This window comes from Lissotriton vulgaris, chromosome 1_1 (assembly GCF_964263255.1).
Source record: "Lissotriton vulgaris chromosome 1_1, aLisVul1.2, whole genome shotgun sequence".
Taxonomy (NCBI): domain Eukaryota; kingdom Metazoa; phylum Chordata; class Amphibia; order Caudata; family Salamandridae; genus Lissotriton; species Lissotriton vulgaris.
The window spans coordinates 1,563,560,655-1,563,578,366 of NC_141685.1; positions in this window are offsets into that span (position 1 = coordinate 1,563,560,655).

A 17,712-nucleotide genomic window follows, 5' to 3' on the forward strand; every position below is an offset into this window, starting at 1 on the left:
GATGTGTAGCATTAGTAGGCCTTGATAACCATCTTTAGGATCACAAGTGTTATCTGTTGCAGTACCTGCTGATCACACTCTAGCACAGAACACACTTCTTCCCATGTACAAGTCCTATTCTTGCGAGAATGTTTCTTTCTCTTTGTTACATCCTGTATTTCACTTCACTATTAATTATTTATTTGTGCTTGTATGACATCACCATGTTCCACTGATGTCTTCCCTGCATGTTATGTTATGATTCCAACCTCACCTGTATTCTAGAAGGTTTAAGTGCAATGAAGCAGTTGTACTTGGGATCTTGATCTGTGTACTTGCTGATGCTGTGCTGGATATTAAAGCTACTCATTTTCTACAAATGCTTCCTGATTGATTTCAACATATTTTGGCGACGAGGGAAAAAACCATTCTACACTCCTGTCATCTCACCAGCACAGGTACGGAGTGTCAATTTTTTTAAAAAAAAAAAAAAAAAAACTTTCTTCTAAATGTGCTCTGATTGCACCAGCGGCAGCTTCTAATTTACAAAATTGGTTTATATGTGCCTTAATAGCACCTGCGGCTGATTCTCTTGTTTTATGTTTGGATTACCCTGGATTGTACCTACTTCTACTGGTCCTGTGGTTATTGTTTCGTCTTGAGGATAAAAAGGATACAGCGTTTTTACTGCATCGTGCCTGTGTTAAACTGTACTATTTATTCTCATTCAAACCGGATGTTCCTGTGATTATTCTACTTTAAAATACTTAATTTCGTACCTTTGGTCAAATTTTCAAACCGACATCATCTTCTGCATTTTTTGATCGCTACACGAGCAACTCCTTCCATCGCTCGCTAGCAGCTCCTCGAGCGTTGTTTACCAAGGATACAGCACGTCATCGCCTAGCATCCAGTTACCAAGACGCCAGTTACCAAGACGCCTGCCTACGCGAGTGCTCATCGTTACGCGTCTGCATAACAGCGCGTCATCACGCATTTGCGCACCGCGTCATAACGTCGGCGGCCATTTTAAGTTGCCAAGACTACAGAAATCAACATTTCACGGAGCTCCGACAACGGAACACATTCTCTGCCTGTTTGATTTTTGGACACAAATTTTCACACGGCAAGATCACTAATTGTTATTTTATTCATATTTAACTTATTTTGGTTCATTATATAGGAACAGGATATTTTTTTTTACATATCGTTTTTACAGTACTTCTCCAATTGTTCATTTTTAACTGATATTTTAACTTATACTATTTATTGAATTCTTAAGTTTAGCATTTATATAATATTGTGTTATCTATTGTCACTATCAGTATGCAGTTCGACCCTCCAGCGAAATTTTTACAAACTAAGGGTGACCCTCCTATGCCATGGGTAAGATGGAAGGAAGAGTTCATTACATATATGAAGGCAATCGATGGGGAACGCATGGGAGCAGAAAGGAAGAAAAGTATTTTCCTTCACTGTTTGGGATCAGAGGGTCAAGTTATCTTTAGGTCTTTACCCCAAATTACAGTACAGAATGATGGTAGTGGTGACAATCTAAATGTGTATAATGAAGCCTTATTACGTATAGAGAAAAGATTTAAACCCGTCACCAGTATCGCACTCAATCGTTTTAAATTTTATACAAGAGAACAAAAGTCTGATGAAAATTTTGATGATTTTCTTACAGGTTTGAGATCTTTATCAATACATTGCAATTTTGGAATGTTAACAGATGAAATGATCAGAGATCAAATCATAGTGCATGTTAAGAATAAAAAAATACAGGAGAGATTGTGGGTGTTGGGTAATCCCACGTTAACTGAGGCCATTTCAGAAGCTAAAGCTTTAGAACAATCTGAAAAATGGATGGAGGTTGTTAAAGATAATGCTAATAAGAAGGCCACTGAAGAAGAAATATGTAATGTTAAGCTCAAGAATGATAGTCATTTGCAACAAACCTATCAACGTCCTCAACCTTCACGTTTTCAACAAAATTACAGAGGAGGTTTTAATAGAAATTTTCAGGGAACGTTTGGTAGTACGTCTGTGTGTTATAGATGTGGAAATAGATCACATTTGGCTTCCTTCCCTGGTTGCCCTGCTCTCAATAAGGTATGTAGGAATTGTGGTAGAATGGGACATTTTACCAGTGTTTGCAAAGATGTCAAACGTAACACCACATCCTCTAAGGGATCAGTTTCTGTTCTCACTAGTAATGAAACCATTCTTGATAGCGATTCACAAGATTCATTACAAGTGACAGACATGATAGACAAGGGTTTTGTTGTCTCAATAATTGATATGGTTCCAGCACACATAAAAAAATCACCAAACGCTGATTTCATTATATGTCAAGTTAAGTTGTCCTTAATGGTAGACTCAGGTTCACCATGGACCATCATGACAGAACAGTATTTGTTTGAAAAGTTAAGTGACCATCTTAGTATTAGTAAGTTGGAACAACCAGACATCATGGCTGTTAGTTTTGAAGGACATCATATCGAAGTTGAAGGTTATTTTGAAGTATCCATACATTTTAAGCACAGATCTGCTGACATAAAACTTTATATTGCAAAAAAAGGTGTTAATGTCCTAGGTTGGCGTGACCAATATAAGCTAGGTATTATACTTAATCCGAGAGCTAAGGAACCAGTTATGTTATGTGATGATGCACTTTATAACGAAGTAGCCACACTGGAAGAGAATTTTAAGGTTGATGGTGAAGAACAAAAACTTGTCAACTCCTTTAAAAATGTTTTTTGTGACAAATTGGGGAGGTTAAAGAGTTTCTCACATAAGATCGTTTTAAAAGACAATGCTATACCGGTGAAACAAAAGATAAGGGGTGTACCTATCAGTGTGAGACAAGAACTAAGGGACATGTTAAAAGAATTGTCAGATGAGGGAATAATTGAAACCATTGAGTCAGCGGAGTGGGTTTCCCCCATAGTTTTAGTCCGCAAGCCGGATCAAAAATTAAGAGTGTGTGTAGACCTCAGGGCTCTAAATGCTAATATTGTAATAGACTGTCACCCTTTACCCAATATCAACGAAGTGGTATCAATGTTTGAAGGTGCAAAAATATTTTCAACGTTGGATTTGCGTTCAGCGTACCATCAGATTGAACTTAAAGAGGAATCCAAGAAACTGACAGCATTTATTACACCATTTGGGTTATATCAGTACACTAGAATGCCTTTTGGGTTGGCGTCAGCTGCGTCAGTTTTCCAAAGAGTCATGTTTATGATTTTCAGAGACTTAGATGAATATGTTAAGTGCTTTCAGGACGATATCCTGATCTTTTCAAGGAATGAAAATGACCATGTAGGACATCTTTATGAAGTGTGCAAAAGGTTAGAAGATCATGGCCTTACTTTAAAGGCCCACAAATGTAAACTTTTCCAACGGTCAGTTGAATATTTAGGACATACTTTATCTGGAGATGGCATTATCCCCAAGAAAAATAATGTTGATGCTATACTCAAAGCACCTTCACCGGTCAATAGAGATCAATTATTGTCATTCACAGGAATGTGTGAATACTATAGCAAATTCGTGCAAGGTTTTGCCACCAAAATGGAACCGTTGCGGAGTTTGTTGAGACAAAACGTGATGTATGTCTGGTCTAAGGTACAACAGGAGGCTTTTGAGTCAATAAAAAGGGATATTGTCAATGCTCCCACATTGAAACCCTTCAGGATGAAGAAAGAATGTATCATAACTGTAGATGCGAGTCTATATGGTCTTGGGGGTGTTCTGTCACAGAGAGAAGGAAAAGAGGAGTGGAACGTAGCCTTTGCTTCTCGGACGCTAAATGACTGTGAAAGGAGGTATGCAGTGATCGAGAGGGAACTTCTTGCATGTGTGTGGGCTGTTGAACATTTCCGTTTGTATGTCTGGGGCTGTAGATTTGTTCTGCGGACCGATCATAAGCCGTTAGTGAATATTCTATCTACTGGTGGTGGATGGAATTCCACTGCCAGAATTGCAAGATTGTCATCCAAGTTACAGGAGTATAATTTTAGTACAGAGTATGTCCCAGGAAAAAGAAATGTCACAGCGGATTTTCTTTCTCGACTTCCATGTAAACAAGATGGTGTTGATGTTATTAGAGAGTTTGATTTTTCTGTATCTATTACTGATGTGTTGGGTGATCAGTTTCAAGAAATTACTGAGGAGATGTGGAATAAGTGCATTACTGAAGATGATAAATGGAGCACTCTCAAAAAATTTGTGATGGAGGGTTGGCCCAGGAAAAATATGATTAAGGAGGAGTTATTGCCTTTCGCTAAGGTTGCAGAGGAGTTAGAAATGGAGAATGATTTTTTGTTTAAAGCTGGCAAATGTGTTCCACCGCAGGGTATATATGACATAATTCTCAAATTGGCTCATAAGACACACCCAGGTATATCGTCCATGAAGAGATTGATAAGAATTTTTTTTTGGTGGCCAGGAATGGATGCGTTCATTGACAGAACTGTGAGGGAATGTAGTGAGTGTATATCTAGTGAAAAGATGCTTAGAACTAATGTTCCTCCTTTAAAGGTGACCAAATGGCCAGAGGTGCCTTGGAAAAAATTGGCCTTTGACATTGCGGGACCTTTCAAGAACTTACCAGAGAATTCACGTTTTGCATTGGTGTTAATTGATTTCCATTCTAAGTGGCCAGAGGTGAAGTTTGTTCCCTCTGCCACCACTAATGCTGTTATTTTGTTTTTCAAGGAGATTTTTGCTCGAGAAGGCTGCCCCTCGGTTCTTGTAACGGACAATGGTGTCCAGTTAAAATCATTAGAGATGGAAAACTTTCTGAAGGGACATGGTATTGTGCACAAATGTACATCTTTGTATGAACCACATGAAAATGGTCAAGTAGAAAGGTTCAATAGGGTGTTGAAATCTTATGTCACTGATGTCATTAACACACGTGGAGAATGGTTGAGTGAGTTGAGAGAGAGGTTGTGGGTTTATCGGATAACGCCCCATAGTACGACTGGAGTTAGTCCTTTCAAATTATTGAAGGGTAGAGATCCAGCTTCCAAAATCTGTCCATGGTGGCTTATGGACAAATGTCAAGACAAATTGTCAACTAGGGAATGTATACATGATACGGCCAAAAGGGTCGAAGAGAAACAGAACAAGACCATGTGTTGGTACAACAAAAAATGGAATGTCAAAATGCATGATTTTGTGGTAGGGGATTGGGTGCGAATTAAGAAACCTGGTTTAATGACTAAGGGTTCCTCTAAGTTTGGTCGACCTATACAAGTAAAGAAAGTGTTCTCTAATTCTGTTATTACTCAGGATGGTAAGTTATGGAACACTAAAAGAATTGCAAAATGTAACCATCCTGCCCAGGGTGACTATGCTAAGAATTTACCGTGTCCTGTTTCTTCAGGGCAGGGTAATCAAGACACCATCGCCTCAAGAATCAAACGTGATCTGCGGGTTACCAACAGACCTTTGAGATATAGGGACTATGTTTAGTGTATCGTTGTTATGGAAAAGGGGGATGTGTTACATCCTGTATTTCACTTCACTATTAATTATTTATTTGTGCTTGTATGACATCACCATGTTCCACTGATGTCTTCCCTGCATGTTATGTTATGATTCCAACCTCACCTGTATTCTAGAAGGTTTAAGTGCAATGAAGCAGTTGTACTTGGGATCTTGATCTGTGTACTTGCTGATGCTGTGCTGGATATTAAAGCTACTCATTTTCTACAAATGCTTCCTGATTGATTTCAACACTCTTGTTTATAAAGTTTTATATAGTGCGAACCAGATCCCGAAGGATATCAGAGCGCTTTACAAAAGGGTGAAAGGAAGGTCAAAACCCAATATCAACATCAAGTAATAATACAAAACATGAATAATCACATGATTCACATCCAGATGACACAAAGGAGAATAATACATATCTCTCAGAAAAAAGGGACATTACACTGGCTACGGCTAGACGCTTGTAGGATCTCTACTGGCTTCCAAATGAGAATAAGATACATTCTAAAACCTTGTGCTCCATGTACAAACTCTTGGTGAACTCTGGTCCCCAATATCTAAGATCTCTGGTGCAGAACTACGAGCCAAACCACACCCTGCTTTTCGGCTACAAAAATCTTCCCACAGTCCTAAGAGTGAGGAGGGCCCGTCAAGGGGGCCAGGCTTTTTTATACCCGGGTCCTAAACTGTGTAACGCTCTGCTACACACCATGAGGTCATTAATGCCAATCATTCTCTATTTTTTTAAAGCTGGTAAAAACCTTTTTTTTTTTTAGATGTGCTTGGAGCTAGTTTCTCAGATAGATACTTTGCAGTACTTAGTGCTGGAAACCCCTAATCAGGTTAGCCACACACTAAACTTAAATAATAATAATAATAATAATAATAATAATAATAATAATGGAGAAGTGCTTAACAGGAAATAAGGATAAACAAAAAGCACACTTACCAGAAAGCAAGTAACAAACCACACAAGGAGACTGGAATCTAAGGCAGCAGATAAAAGAATGTAGCAAACTACCAATTGATACTAAGGTCAAAGGAGAGAAAGGGAGGGATGGAGGGAAAAGGTGACTTCACAAAGAGTGAATGTTTAAGGATCAAGAATGGACTAAAATAGTGCTAGCTCAGGAATTATAATCAAAGGACCACTGTAGGCAGTGCTAGTTCAAGGATAAGCTAGGACTGAGAAATCCTCTGGAAACAAGAACGAGCAAAAGCTCAGACACTCGAGAAACAAGGGGTCGGTCAAACACACACTGTTACAATGACCAACGCTAGATTGAAGGAAACTGGGGCTTAGAAAAGCTCAATAGGATCACATGCCTCAGGAATGAGCAGGCTAGCACCGGCCAGCCACAGGTATGCTGAATTACTCAACCTATTGTAAGCCTGCAGGAGTGGAGATGAAGCAGTTAACAGGGAATTCTAGGTTTTGGCCCTGCTAGAATGAAATGGAATTTCAGAGCAGTCTAGGAGGCTAGAAATCCATATACATGGATGCAGTGGAAAGTCTGAGTGTTTATTTGAACACTGGAATGTAGTGGGCACAAGGGCACATTGAGAAAATCGGAACATTATCACTGCTATCGTGCTGGCTCAAAATAATTGTTCTATCAAGAAGGACCACCATCCCCTAGCAGTTTTCACACTTATGTACATATACTTCCATTACTATGCCTTTTCTCTGTTGCGCCATGAGCCTAAGGTATAAGAAAGGCAAAAGACATTGTTTGTTGCACTTGAATAGACAAAGGGGTAGGGGGTTCGTGCAGCCCCTCTCCCAGGCCAATTTCAGTCCTTGGGGCCCTATCCCCTGGCCTTATAAATACAAGGACATGCCAGGAAATGTGAGGTCATAAGCAGTACAATGACATTAAGTTATAGTTAGCTCAGGCAACTAGAACTGCTGAATTTCTAAGGTTTGGGGTTTGTAAAATCTGAGCCTAACTATAAAGTCCCTATAACCTTTGTTTTTTTAAGTGAATTTCTAAGGTTTTTTTAATTCTATTTTTTAACTACAATGACCTTGTAATTTTTTTTCCAGTGAATTTCTACAGTTTTTTAAGGCTATATTCTAACTATAACCTCTGTTTTTTTAATATGAATTGTACAACAATTTAACCTATACATTCAACATTTAACTAGTTCATAAATACATTTTATTCACTCATGTAGTCTTATTATATATTTCAAATGTAACAATGAACAAATCAAGATAAGGTAACTTAGGTAGTCTATCTATAAAGCAAACACACAAAGATGATGAACGGAGCACTGAAACGTTTCTGACACTCACCACCAGTCACAGATCTGGGTTAAATCCATCATCGTTCTTTATCTCATTTCGCCACCTCAATTCAGACCCAGCTATATGCAAATCAGTCTTGACCCTGTGCCTCATGGGAACAGTCCAGCCTGATTGCCTTGCCAGGTCTTCCATGAACGGGAAACAAGCATCCTGGGTACCGGTTTCGGGGTAACACTCCTCTTCAGCTAGGCTAGCTTGAATCCAGTAGCAATGTGAGCAAAGGACCCACGTCTGGGCACACCCTGACAACTTAGGGCGAGCAAAGCAAACACTAGGAGAATATGGACGGAGCGCTGAAACTTTTCAGACACTCGGCCCCTGTCGCAGATCTGGGTTGAATCCATCATCTTTCTCTAGCTCATTTCGCCACCTCAGTTCAGACCCAGCTAAATGCAAATCAGTTTTGACCCACGTCTGGGCATACCCTGCCAACTTAGGGCGAACAAAGCAAACGGAAGGAGATGATGGACTGAGCGATAAAACCCTTCAGTCACAAATTTGAGTTGAATCCATCATCACTCTCTAGCCCACTTCGCCACCTCAGTTCAGACCCAGGTGGCGAAGTGAGTCAAAGAACGATGATGGACTCAACCCAGATCCGTGACTGGGGAGAGTGTCTGAAAAGTATCAGCGCTCCATCCATCATCTCCTTTGTTTGTCTTTCTATAAATGCAATACATCAAGTTTTTCTTTTTATTCCTTTTAATGGATCTGCAGAGTTACTGCAAATTCGAGAACGGAGTCCATACGAGTACTCTATTGTTACTAGTAACAGTGACAAAAATAGCAGCGGATCCGCGGATTTGATAAAATGCAGAAGAAAAAATATATTATATACACAGCGCACAAATTTTAACATTTACATCAAAGAAACCATATCCATACATTTATATTTGGCGAATCTGCCGATCTGCAGCAATGCCACCGCAATTCAAGGAACACACCCAAACCTCAACTTCTCTAGATACAGTAAGTCTCCACCAATGCACATTGTAAACCACACCCGAAATCAGTTATCTGGGTTTAACATCTCTCTAGAGACAGACTGAAAACCACACTTTCATCCTTTTTTGGCTTTCCTTTAAAAGTACAGGTTTTAATGTCAGGATGCCTTCTGCTGAAGATAGAAGAGAAAGGGGAAGAACAGGACGAAGAAGATGACTCACCACCTTCAAAGTAGTGGAAATATTTCTCCATCCCTTCAGGAGAAAAGAAAGTTGTTGCAAAAATTATCAAATGCAATATATGCAGCAAAAAACTGTTGAGAGGCACGGGGGAAAGGTATTCACATGGCACATTCTATATGTGGAAATATCTGAAAACAATAAATACAAGGATGTATAACAGGATGATGAGAGCGAGGAAAGGTGGTGCCTCATCATCTACAGCTGGTCCATTTGTGAGACCCTTACCACCCTACCAAATGATTATCATCCCCGCTGTTTCACCAAAACTGCAAGCAACAGTGACTCGTTGTGGCAAATGGCATATGCCAGTTGCACTTAAAATGTCATTTGTGCCCAGTTTAGGTATACTGTCAACAAGTAGAATTGTTATTTTTTTCACCTCACTGTTCCAAATTCCATTCCTCTTTAAACACAAGATATCTGAAAAGTAAATATAGAATACATTTAGCTTTACATTACATACTCTAAGCAAGTGAGTAGCTACATATGTGTGCTCTGTATTAGTCGTGACATTGTCACCATTTACGGTGAAAGACACCAACAGAAATGGAGGCAGGCTGGAGCTGCGTGGCGTGAACTCCAAAGAAGATGCTGTTCGGGGAGGGAGGGAGACAGAGAGAGAGAGGGCGAGCGAGAGGGAGAGCGAGAGGGAGAGCGAGAGAGAGAGCGAGAGAGCGAGAGAGAGAGAGAGAGACACACACACACACACACACACACACACAAAAGAAGAGTATCTCAGAGAGCATAGTTCTGTGTTTGTTTACGAGGCCCAACAGCTAGGTACTTAACCCTTTCCCTGCGGCGGCTATTCCGCCGCAGCGCTAACGGGGCGGGGCGGCCGCGCGGCGGCCGCATGCTGGTGACAGAACCGCTCCGTCACCAGCCGCGGTTGAGCTGTGCTGGTGACGGAGCGCTTCCGTCATGACCCGCCCCGCTCAATACAACTGCCGCGCAGGCGCGAAATCAGCGCCGCCCAGGCGCGGCGGCCGGGCCATGACGGAACCGCTCCGTCATCAGCACAGCCCAACTGTAGCTGATGGCGGAGTGGTTCCGTCATCAGCAGGGGAGGGGTTAAGGACACCCGACTCCAAGAAGAATTGGACCAATACGGGCTTATAATCTCCTTAGGAAAGAGAGCGAAACAAGACAAGAGACTGGTTACTATCTAATGTATGAAAACAATAAATACAAGGATGTATAACAGGATGATGAGAGCGAGGAAAGGTGGTGCCTCATCATCTACAGCTGGCCCATTTGTGAGACCCTTACCACCCTACCAAATGATTATCATCCCCGCTGTTTCACCAAAACTGCAAGCAACAGTGACTCATTGTGGCAAATGGCATATGCCAGTTGCACTTAAAATGTCATTTGTGCCCAGTTTAGGTATACTGTCAACAAGTAGAATTGTTATTTTTTTCACCTCACTGTTCCAAATTCCATTCCTCTTTAAACACAAGATATCTGAAAAGTAAATATAGAATACATTTAGCTTTACATTACATACTCTAAGCAAGTGAGTAGCTACATATGTGTGCTCTGTATTAGTCGTGACATTGTCACCATTAACGGTGAAAGACACCAACAGAAATGGAGGCAGGCTGGAGCTGCGTGGCGTGAACTCCAAAGAAGATGCTGTTCGGGGAGGGAGGGAGACAGAGAGAGAGAGGGCGAGCGAGAGGGAGAGCGAGAGGGAGAGCGAGAGAGAGAGCGAGAGAGCGAGAGAGAGAGAGAGAGAGAGAGAGAGACACACACACACACACACACACAAAAGAAGAGTATCTCAGAGAGCATAGTTCTGTGTTTGTTTACGAGGCCCAACAGCTAGGTACTTAACCCTTTCCCTGCGGCGGCTATTCCGCCGCAGTGCTAACGGGGCGGGGCGGCCGCGCGGCGGCCGCATGCTGGTGACAGAACCGCTCCGTCACCAGCCGCGGTTGAGCTGTGCTGGTGACGGAGCGCTTCCGTCATGACCCGCCCCGCTCAATACAACTGCCGCGCAGGCGCGAAATCAGCGCCGCCCAGGCGCGGCGGCCGGGCCATGACGGAACCGCTCCGTCATCAGCACAGCCCAACTGTAGCTGATGGCGGAGTGGTTCCGTCATCAGCAGGGGAGGGGTTAAGGACACCCGACTCCAAGAAGAATTGGACCAATACGGGCTTATAATCTCCTTAGGAAAGAGAGCGAAACAAGACAAGAGACTGGTAACTATCTAATGTACATTAGTAAATCCAATTGGGATTTGAATTTTTGTTTATCTCTATATCTTATCAAAATAAAAAACCTGGAGTATACCCATCAAGCAAGGTTGGGGTCTTCCTTAATCTCTTTACAAGCCTACATATTTAAATAGGTTAAAATAAAGAGCATCATTTTAAAAATAGAACAGATAAAAAACAGGATAGCCGCTTCTTTGGATGAAGAGAGGATATTCTTCATTAATAAAATGCCATTAAGCAAGGCATCACAGAATCCTTAGGAGAAAGCAAGATTGTTCTCAAACCTGCATTTCTGTGAGTATCTGTGCTTTACTCTTGATTACTCCTCAATGTCCAATAGGAAGACAAACTTCCTCATCCAGTAATGGAATAAAGCTTTGGGAATCAGGTCCTAGGACAGTAAACATTTACATTTACCGTTCATCAGAGTTAGAAAGTAAGGGGATCACACTGGATCCTGGTTCTGGCAGGTATTTCAGGGAAATATACAGAATTTGTTGTGGTGTTTTTTCCCACACCAAAATACACTTCAGCAGCGCCCGCGCATTGACTGCATACAGTATAATGCTGCTACCTTGAAGCAAGCGAGGAGGCTTTCTTATTTTCACTTCCAGCCGGGCAGAAGCAAAAGTCTAAATTACAAGGACATAGGGGCATATGTATCAAATGATTTTTTATTCGCAAACGATGCGATTCTCAAAAATACAGCGTTTGCGAATAAAAAATCGCTAAACGCGATGTATGAGCTGTTTTCTCATCGCAAAATTAAGGAATCTCAACATTTGCGATTCCTTAAATGCTATGTATCATGCACCCTAGTTGTGCCATTTCTCCCTAAGAAATCGCAAATTACCACCAACTTGAAGTTGGTGGTAATTGCGATTTCTGGCAACAATGCACTTTTTGGCATGTTTCAAAGTGCCATGTGGCACACATACATATCCTTAGGCCATGTATGTGAGCCATATGTGCACACATGCTCATTTCAGGGGTGCATCAGGTTTTCCTTATGACACCCTTGAAATTATTCTCAATTTGCGATTCTCAATTTGCGAATCGCAAATTGAGAATGATTTCCCATTCATTTCTATGGGCCTCCTGGCCCAAAGGAATGAATAGGAAGGTATTCCTTAATTGCGATTTTGCAATTTGCTAATCGCAATTAAGGAATACTAAAAACTCTCAAAAAATTTGCGATTTTTGAAATACATCCCGTTTTGCAATTCTCAAATAGCGATTCCCAAAAAATTGCTATTTGAGATTCGCAATCATGGATGTTGATACATATGCCCCATAAGTCCTTCTTTAGTCTGAGAAATGCATCTGGCAACTTTAACTCCATAGTACAGAGTCGACAAAGACAGTGGAAACGTTTAATGCTCATTTACAAATTTAGGATTACAGAACAAATTAATTGTTTGGTTTGATTGGCAATTTAATATTGTTTTGCAAAATGAGCAATATTTTCTCTGTGTCTTGTTTACGTTTCATGTGTGGCAATCATCATTACATTAAAACAATAAAACATCTTCATATAACAATTAGCAAAAATGGTAACGGTCAACAAGAGCGCACAGCAAACGTTAAGGTGAATGTAACTCTCAATGCAATATCTCAATGGTGCTCAGGAAGAGGTGGGAGACTGGTTACCACAGCCTCCAAGGCAAACCTGGGTCCAAACAATTGTTTTTATCTTCCGAGCACTCAATATTATTAAAGAAGAAGTCTTTATAAAGTTTGTGTGTCCTTTTATTTTCCAATCTTCATCCAAATCAACTTCCAAATTCCAAATTCCAATTTTCATCAACGATTGTATGCAGCCAACGCACGTTTCGTCAAGTCCGTATAGGACAATTTGACTTCCTCAGGGCTGCAACCCAAAGGTTTACAATCAGTATCATTCTTTCACATCCAGAAGTAATACACAAAGATTCAAACATCATTTGCATATTGCCGTACCTATGTACAAAAACAAATATTTCTATAACCTAAGTTCCGGTCTAGAGTACAATTGATACGTTAACCTACTAGGTTTAAAAGAAGGAGTATCTTCACCAAAAACATAAATTCAGTACTCATTTAAAACAACATTATTCCAAATCATCTATTCTCATACAAATCTTGTATATAAGAAGTAATGGGTTTAAGACTGTGGTTCCCAAAAACATCAATGATTAACAGGTCATATTCCAATTAATTCACCTAGCTCATGGCTATAGTATACCCTGAAGTCATCCCAACCAACTTAATGTAAAGATATAAACAAATGTCTTATCTGCCTACTTTATAATCAATAATTGTCTTATATATAGTCATCTGGACAAGTTATTATTTAATGCTAGGCTGTTGTTTGATATATGTACTCACCATATAGTTATGGGATAATTATATCTCTTTATCCAACCACGTGTTGCTATCCAAGTTAATACTTATGGTCCATTTCAAAGTATTCCTAAAGTAATTTAATATTAGCGTCAGTAGTTATCCCAACAAGTATTTTACTCCCAATACATATTAATATATTTGTGTACCTCACCTTATAATCCAGTATCTGTATTGAAAAAGTATATCTATTTTCCACCAACGTATTCTTGTCACAAGATGTCCCTTGAAATCCAATTCTCAATGGTATTTCAATCCGTTCCTAAGGTGCGTTAATGTTAGTATCATTAAAGGTCCCAGCAAGTACTTCAAACTAATACCCATTGTGTTTGCGCGCACCTCACCTTATTTTCAGTGTCTGTATGGACGCTAATTATATCTTCAGTTGTCCTCCGTATTTTAAATGAGAGCGACACGAGTATGTGTCTAAAAGGGGGAGAAAAACACTTATAAGGGTCTTGTTATCCCAGTGTGTATTCTAAAGAATTAGCAGTGCCCCTATGTTTCCTCTATGCACCTTACCGGTATTTCTGTTGTGTAGTCTTCACAATCCGGCGTTCAGCACGAGCGCCATCTTGTAATGGCAATTTATAATGCAATGAGTGGGCGCCATCTTGTAGTGTCCACGCGTATTAACACGCGTTGGTGCTATATTCGAGTAATCATGGGCTCGTCCGAATTGAAGTATATTCTCTGTATGTTCGCACATTGCCTGATATGGCATCTAAATTATAACATAAGATTTTCGATCCGCCATTCCCATGCGGACATCATCTATTTCCATGATTCGTTTTCTTACTCTATGCTGATATGTCAACACGATGTTTTCGCGCTGGTGCCATCTTGTAATGGCACAGTATTTTCGATCCGCCGTTCCCATGTCGGCATCGTCTATTTTCATAATTTATTTTCTTAAGATATGTTTATATGTCCACACGACGTTTTGGCACAGGTGCCATATTGTAATGGCTATTCAAAAGTATACTTAAATGAGGGGTCAACCTCTTATAGCATAGAAATTAGTAGTATGAATGCGCTCAATTATTTAGGCGATCGTTAGTATGCAAATTCAAGATATTGCCACAGCTCATTGCTTAATGTTAGTTTTAGTTACTCTTATTAGAAATTAAGAAATATCCAACTTATATAAACAAAATAATCCCACCCTTTATGGGTTGATGCGTTATATAGTTATCCTCTCGTCCTATGAACCACTGGGGTCCTCAGGTCAACCACAATCTTTTCCCTTTTTCTCTATTTCTTCAATCTGTTATGGTCTGATTAGTTTACTCATTCATTGCATAAGACATAACGAAAAGGCTATAGGTTCAACATTATAATTCTCAAAAGACTTATACTTATCTTATAGTTGAGCATTATATTCATATATTCATTCAAAGAATTGTTATCTAATGATCCTTTCTTCTTCTGCAGAGTGTACATGTTAGAGGGAAAATAGTAATTACTTAAACATAGAACAGAAATATAGGCACCTGCATTGTCATTCGCAGTTTGTTCTCTAGTGATAGGAATATCTCTCAGTTACCAAGATAGAACTCATATTCATGATCCACATTAAGGCCACATTCTACCGCTTTTAGTCTAATCAGCCAGAGTACTTCTCTCTTTCTTAGTGTTAGTACTCTATTACCTCCTCGCGGGTCCGGTTTTATGTGGTCTATTCCATGGTAAGAAAACACATGTTGCTCCCTAGTTTCAAAGTTCTGTATTGCATGTGATGCAATCGGATACCGTGTGTCACCATTCTTCAATGCTCTGTAATGTTCAGCAATTCTGTCTCTGAGCCTCCTCTTGGTACTCCCCACGTAAATTTTACCACATGTACAAGCGATCACGTAAATCACATATGTTGTGTCACAATTGATGAACATACCAATAGTGTATTTGCCTGAATTATTATATTCAAAACACAACACCTTCTTCATTGCCCATCTACAGGATAAACATCTACCACATTTGTAAAACCCCTTAAAACTGTTCAACCAGTCAGTTTTATTTTGTTTAGTTGGGTAGCTGGGGCTTAACATGTTCTTAAGAGTTATTCCCCTTCTAAATGCCACACTTGGCCTGTCATGGATATATGGTTTCAAATCATCATCTATACAAAGCAGGTGCCAATGTCTGTTCAAAATAGTAAATAGCTTGGAGCTGTCTAGTCCATAATTTGTTATCACTCGCACTTTCTGATCCATTGTTCTACCATCTTTATTACCTCTAATCAATGTATTTTCTCTTTTCACCTTTTTCACTTTAGATACAGCTTTAGTTATCACATTTTGTTTGTATCCTCGATTGGTGAATCTAGATGTCATGTCTATTATATTGTGCTCAAACTCTCTATCAGTTGAGCAATTACGTCGAGCTCTGATGAACTCTCCGTATGGTATGGCTCTTTTTTGATAATTCGGATGACAGCTCTCTGCATGTAAAATTGAGTTACAGCTTGTAGGTTTACGATACATTCGACTATGGATCTTTGTTCCTTCCACATGCAACTCTACATCCAAAAAAATGATCTTCTGCCTGTCATAGGAGGTCGTAAATCTCAAGTTGTATACATTGTCATTTAGGTAATCAAAAAAACCCTTAAGTTTTTCTACTGTCCCTGTCCATATCATCAAACAGTCATCAATGAAACGACCCCAGTAATGAATGTATGGTGTCCATTCTGATCCCTCAGGGCCCCAGATTCGCTCCGCCTCGAACCAACCCATAAACAGATTGGCAAAAGACGGAGCAAATCTAGAACCCATTGCTGTCCCAAGTCGTTGTCTGTACCACTGGCCATCAAATAGAAACACATTATTTTCTAGTACCATCTTAGTCATTCTTAATAGCATCTGAGTGTGATCAAACATTTCAGCTGGTCTTACACTGAGAAAATGATCAAGAGCATGTATGCCCAAATCATGATCTATAATGGTATACAAGGATACCACATCAAGTGTAACCAATACCATCCCATCTTCCCAATTTATATCTTCCAATAGGTTTAATACATGCTTAGTATCTTCTATGAAAGATGGTAGGTTATACACATGTTGTCTCAGGAAACAGTCAATAAATTCTGATAACCTCTCCGTTGGTCCACCAATGCCAGAGACAATAGGCCGCCCTGGCGGCTTGTCCCGGCATTTATGGACTTTTGGGAGAGTGTATAAGCACGGTGATCTAGGTGTGCTCAGTTTGAGGTAAAGGTATTCGTCATGATCTAATAGTGTTAGGTCATACCATGTCTTTATTTCACTGTTAATCCTAACAGTGATATCAGGAATAGGATTGGTGGTCAACTTCTCATAAAACATAGTGTTATTAAGCTGAGAGTAGATCTCGTCATTATAGTCAGTAGTATTTTGAACAACTATATTACCACCTTTATCTGCATTTCGTATTGTGATAGCTTTGTTGTTCATAAGCTCACGTAAGGCTTCTCTTTCTCCAAGTGTGAGATTATCACGAGATACTCTAGTGTCCCTATGTTTAGATGTGTCAATCACTTTATCTATATCTGTGCAGACCATCTTAAAAAAGGTGTCAACCGTGTTCCCCGGACTCAGTTGTGGGGTCCATTTGGATTTCTCTCTCAATCCACTCTCTTCCCTCTCATATCTCGATATCTCAAGATCCTCAATCAGTGTTTGCATCGTAACAGGATCATCTTCCCTTTCAGTTAGTGATAAAAGAAGTTGAGTATCCTTCAATTCCTGAATAGTGATTTCACTCAAAGTTTTATTAGAAGGTCGCTTATCTCTTACAGGTGCATTGGCAAAGTGTTTCTTAATTTTAAGATTCCTGACAAATTTAAAAAGATCTATTTTGGTCATGCACCAGTCTAAATTAGTAGCCGGACAAAAACCCAAACCTTTTTGTAACACAGTTATCATGTTCTCAGATAATTCACAAGAAGATAAGTTGATCACTTCTAAATCACATATATCTGGTTTATCATTTACTGTCATTCCTTCCAAGATCTCAGGCTCCTTATTCTTGCTCCTGGATCTCCTACCCCCCCTACTGCCTCTCCTTGTCTTTTTGCCTGTGTATCTCGATTTCTCATCTCTAGGTCCCGATTCCCCTTTCTTAATCTCTGTACCTCCCCAAAAAAAGTAG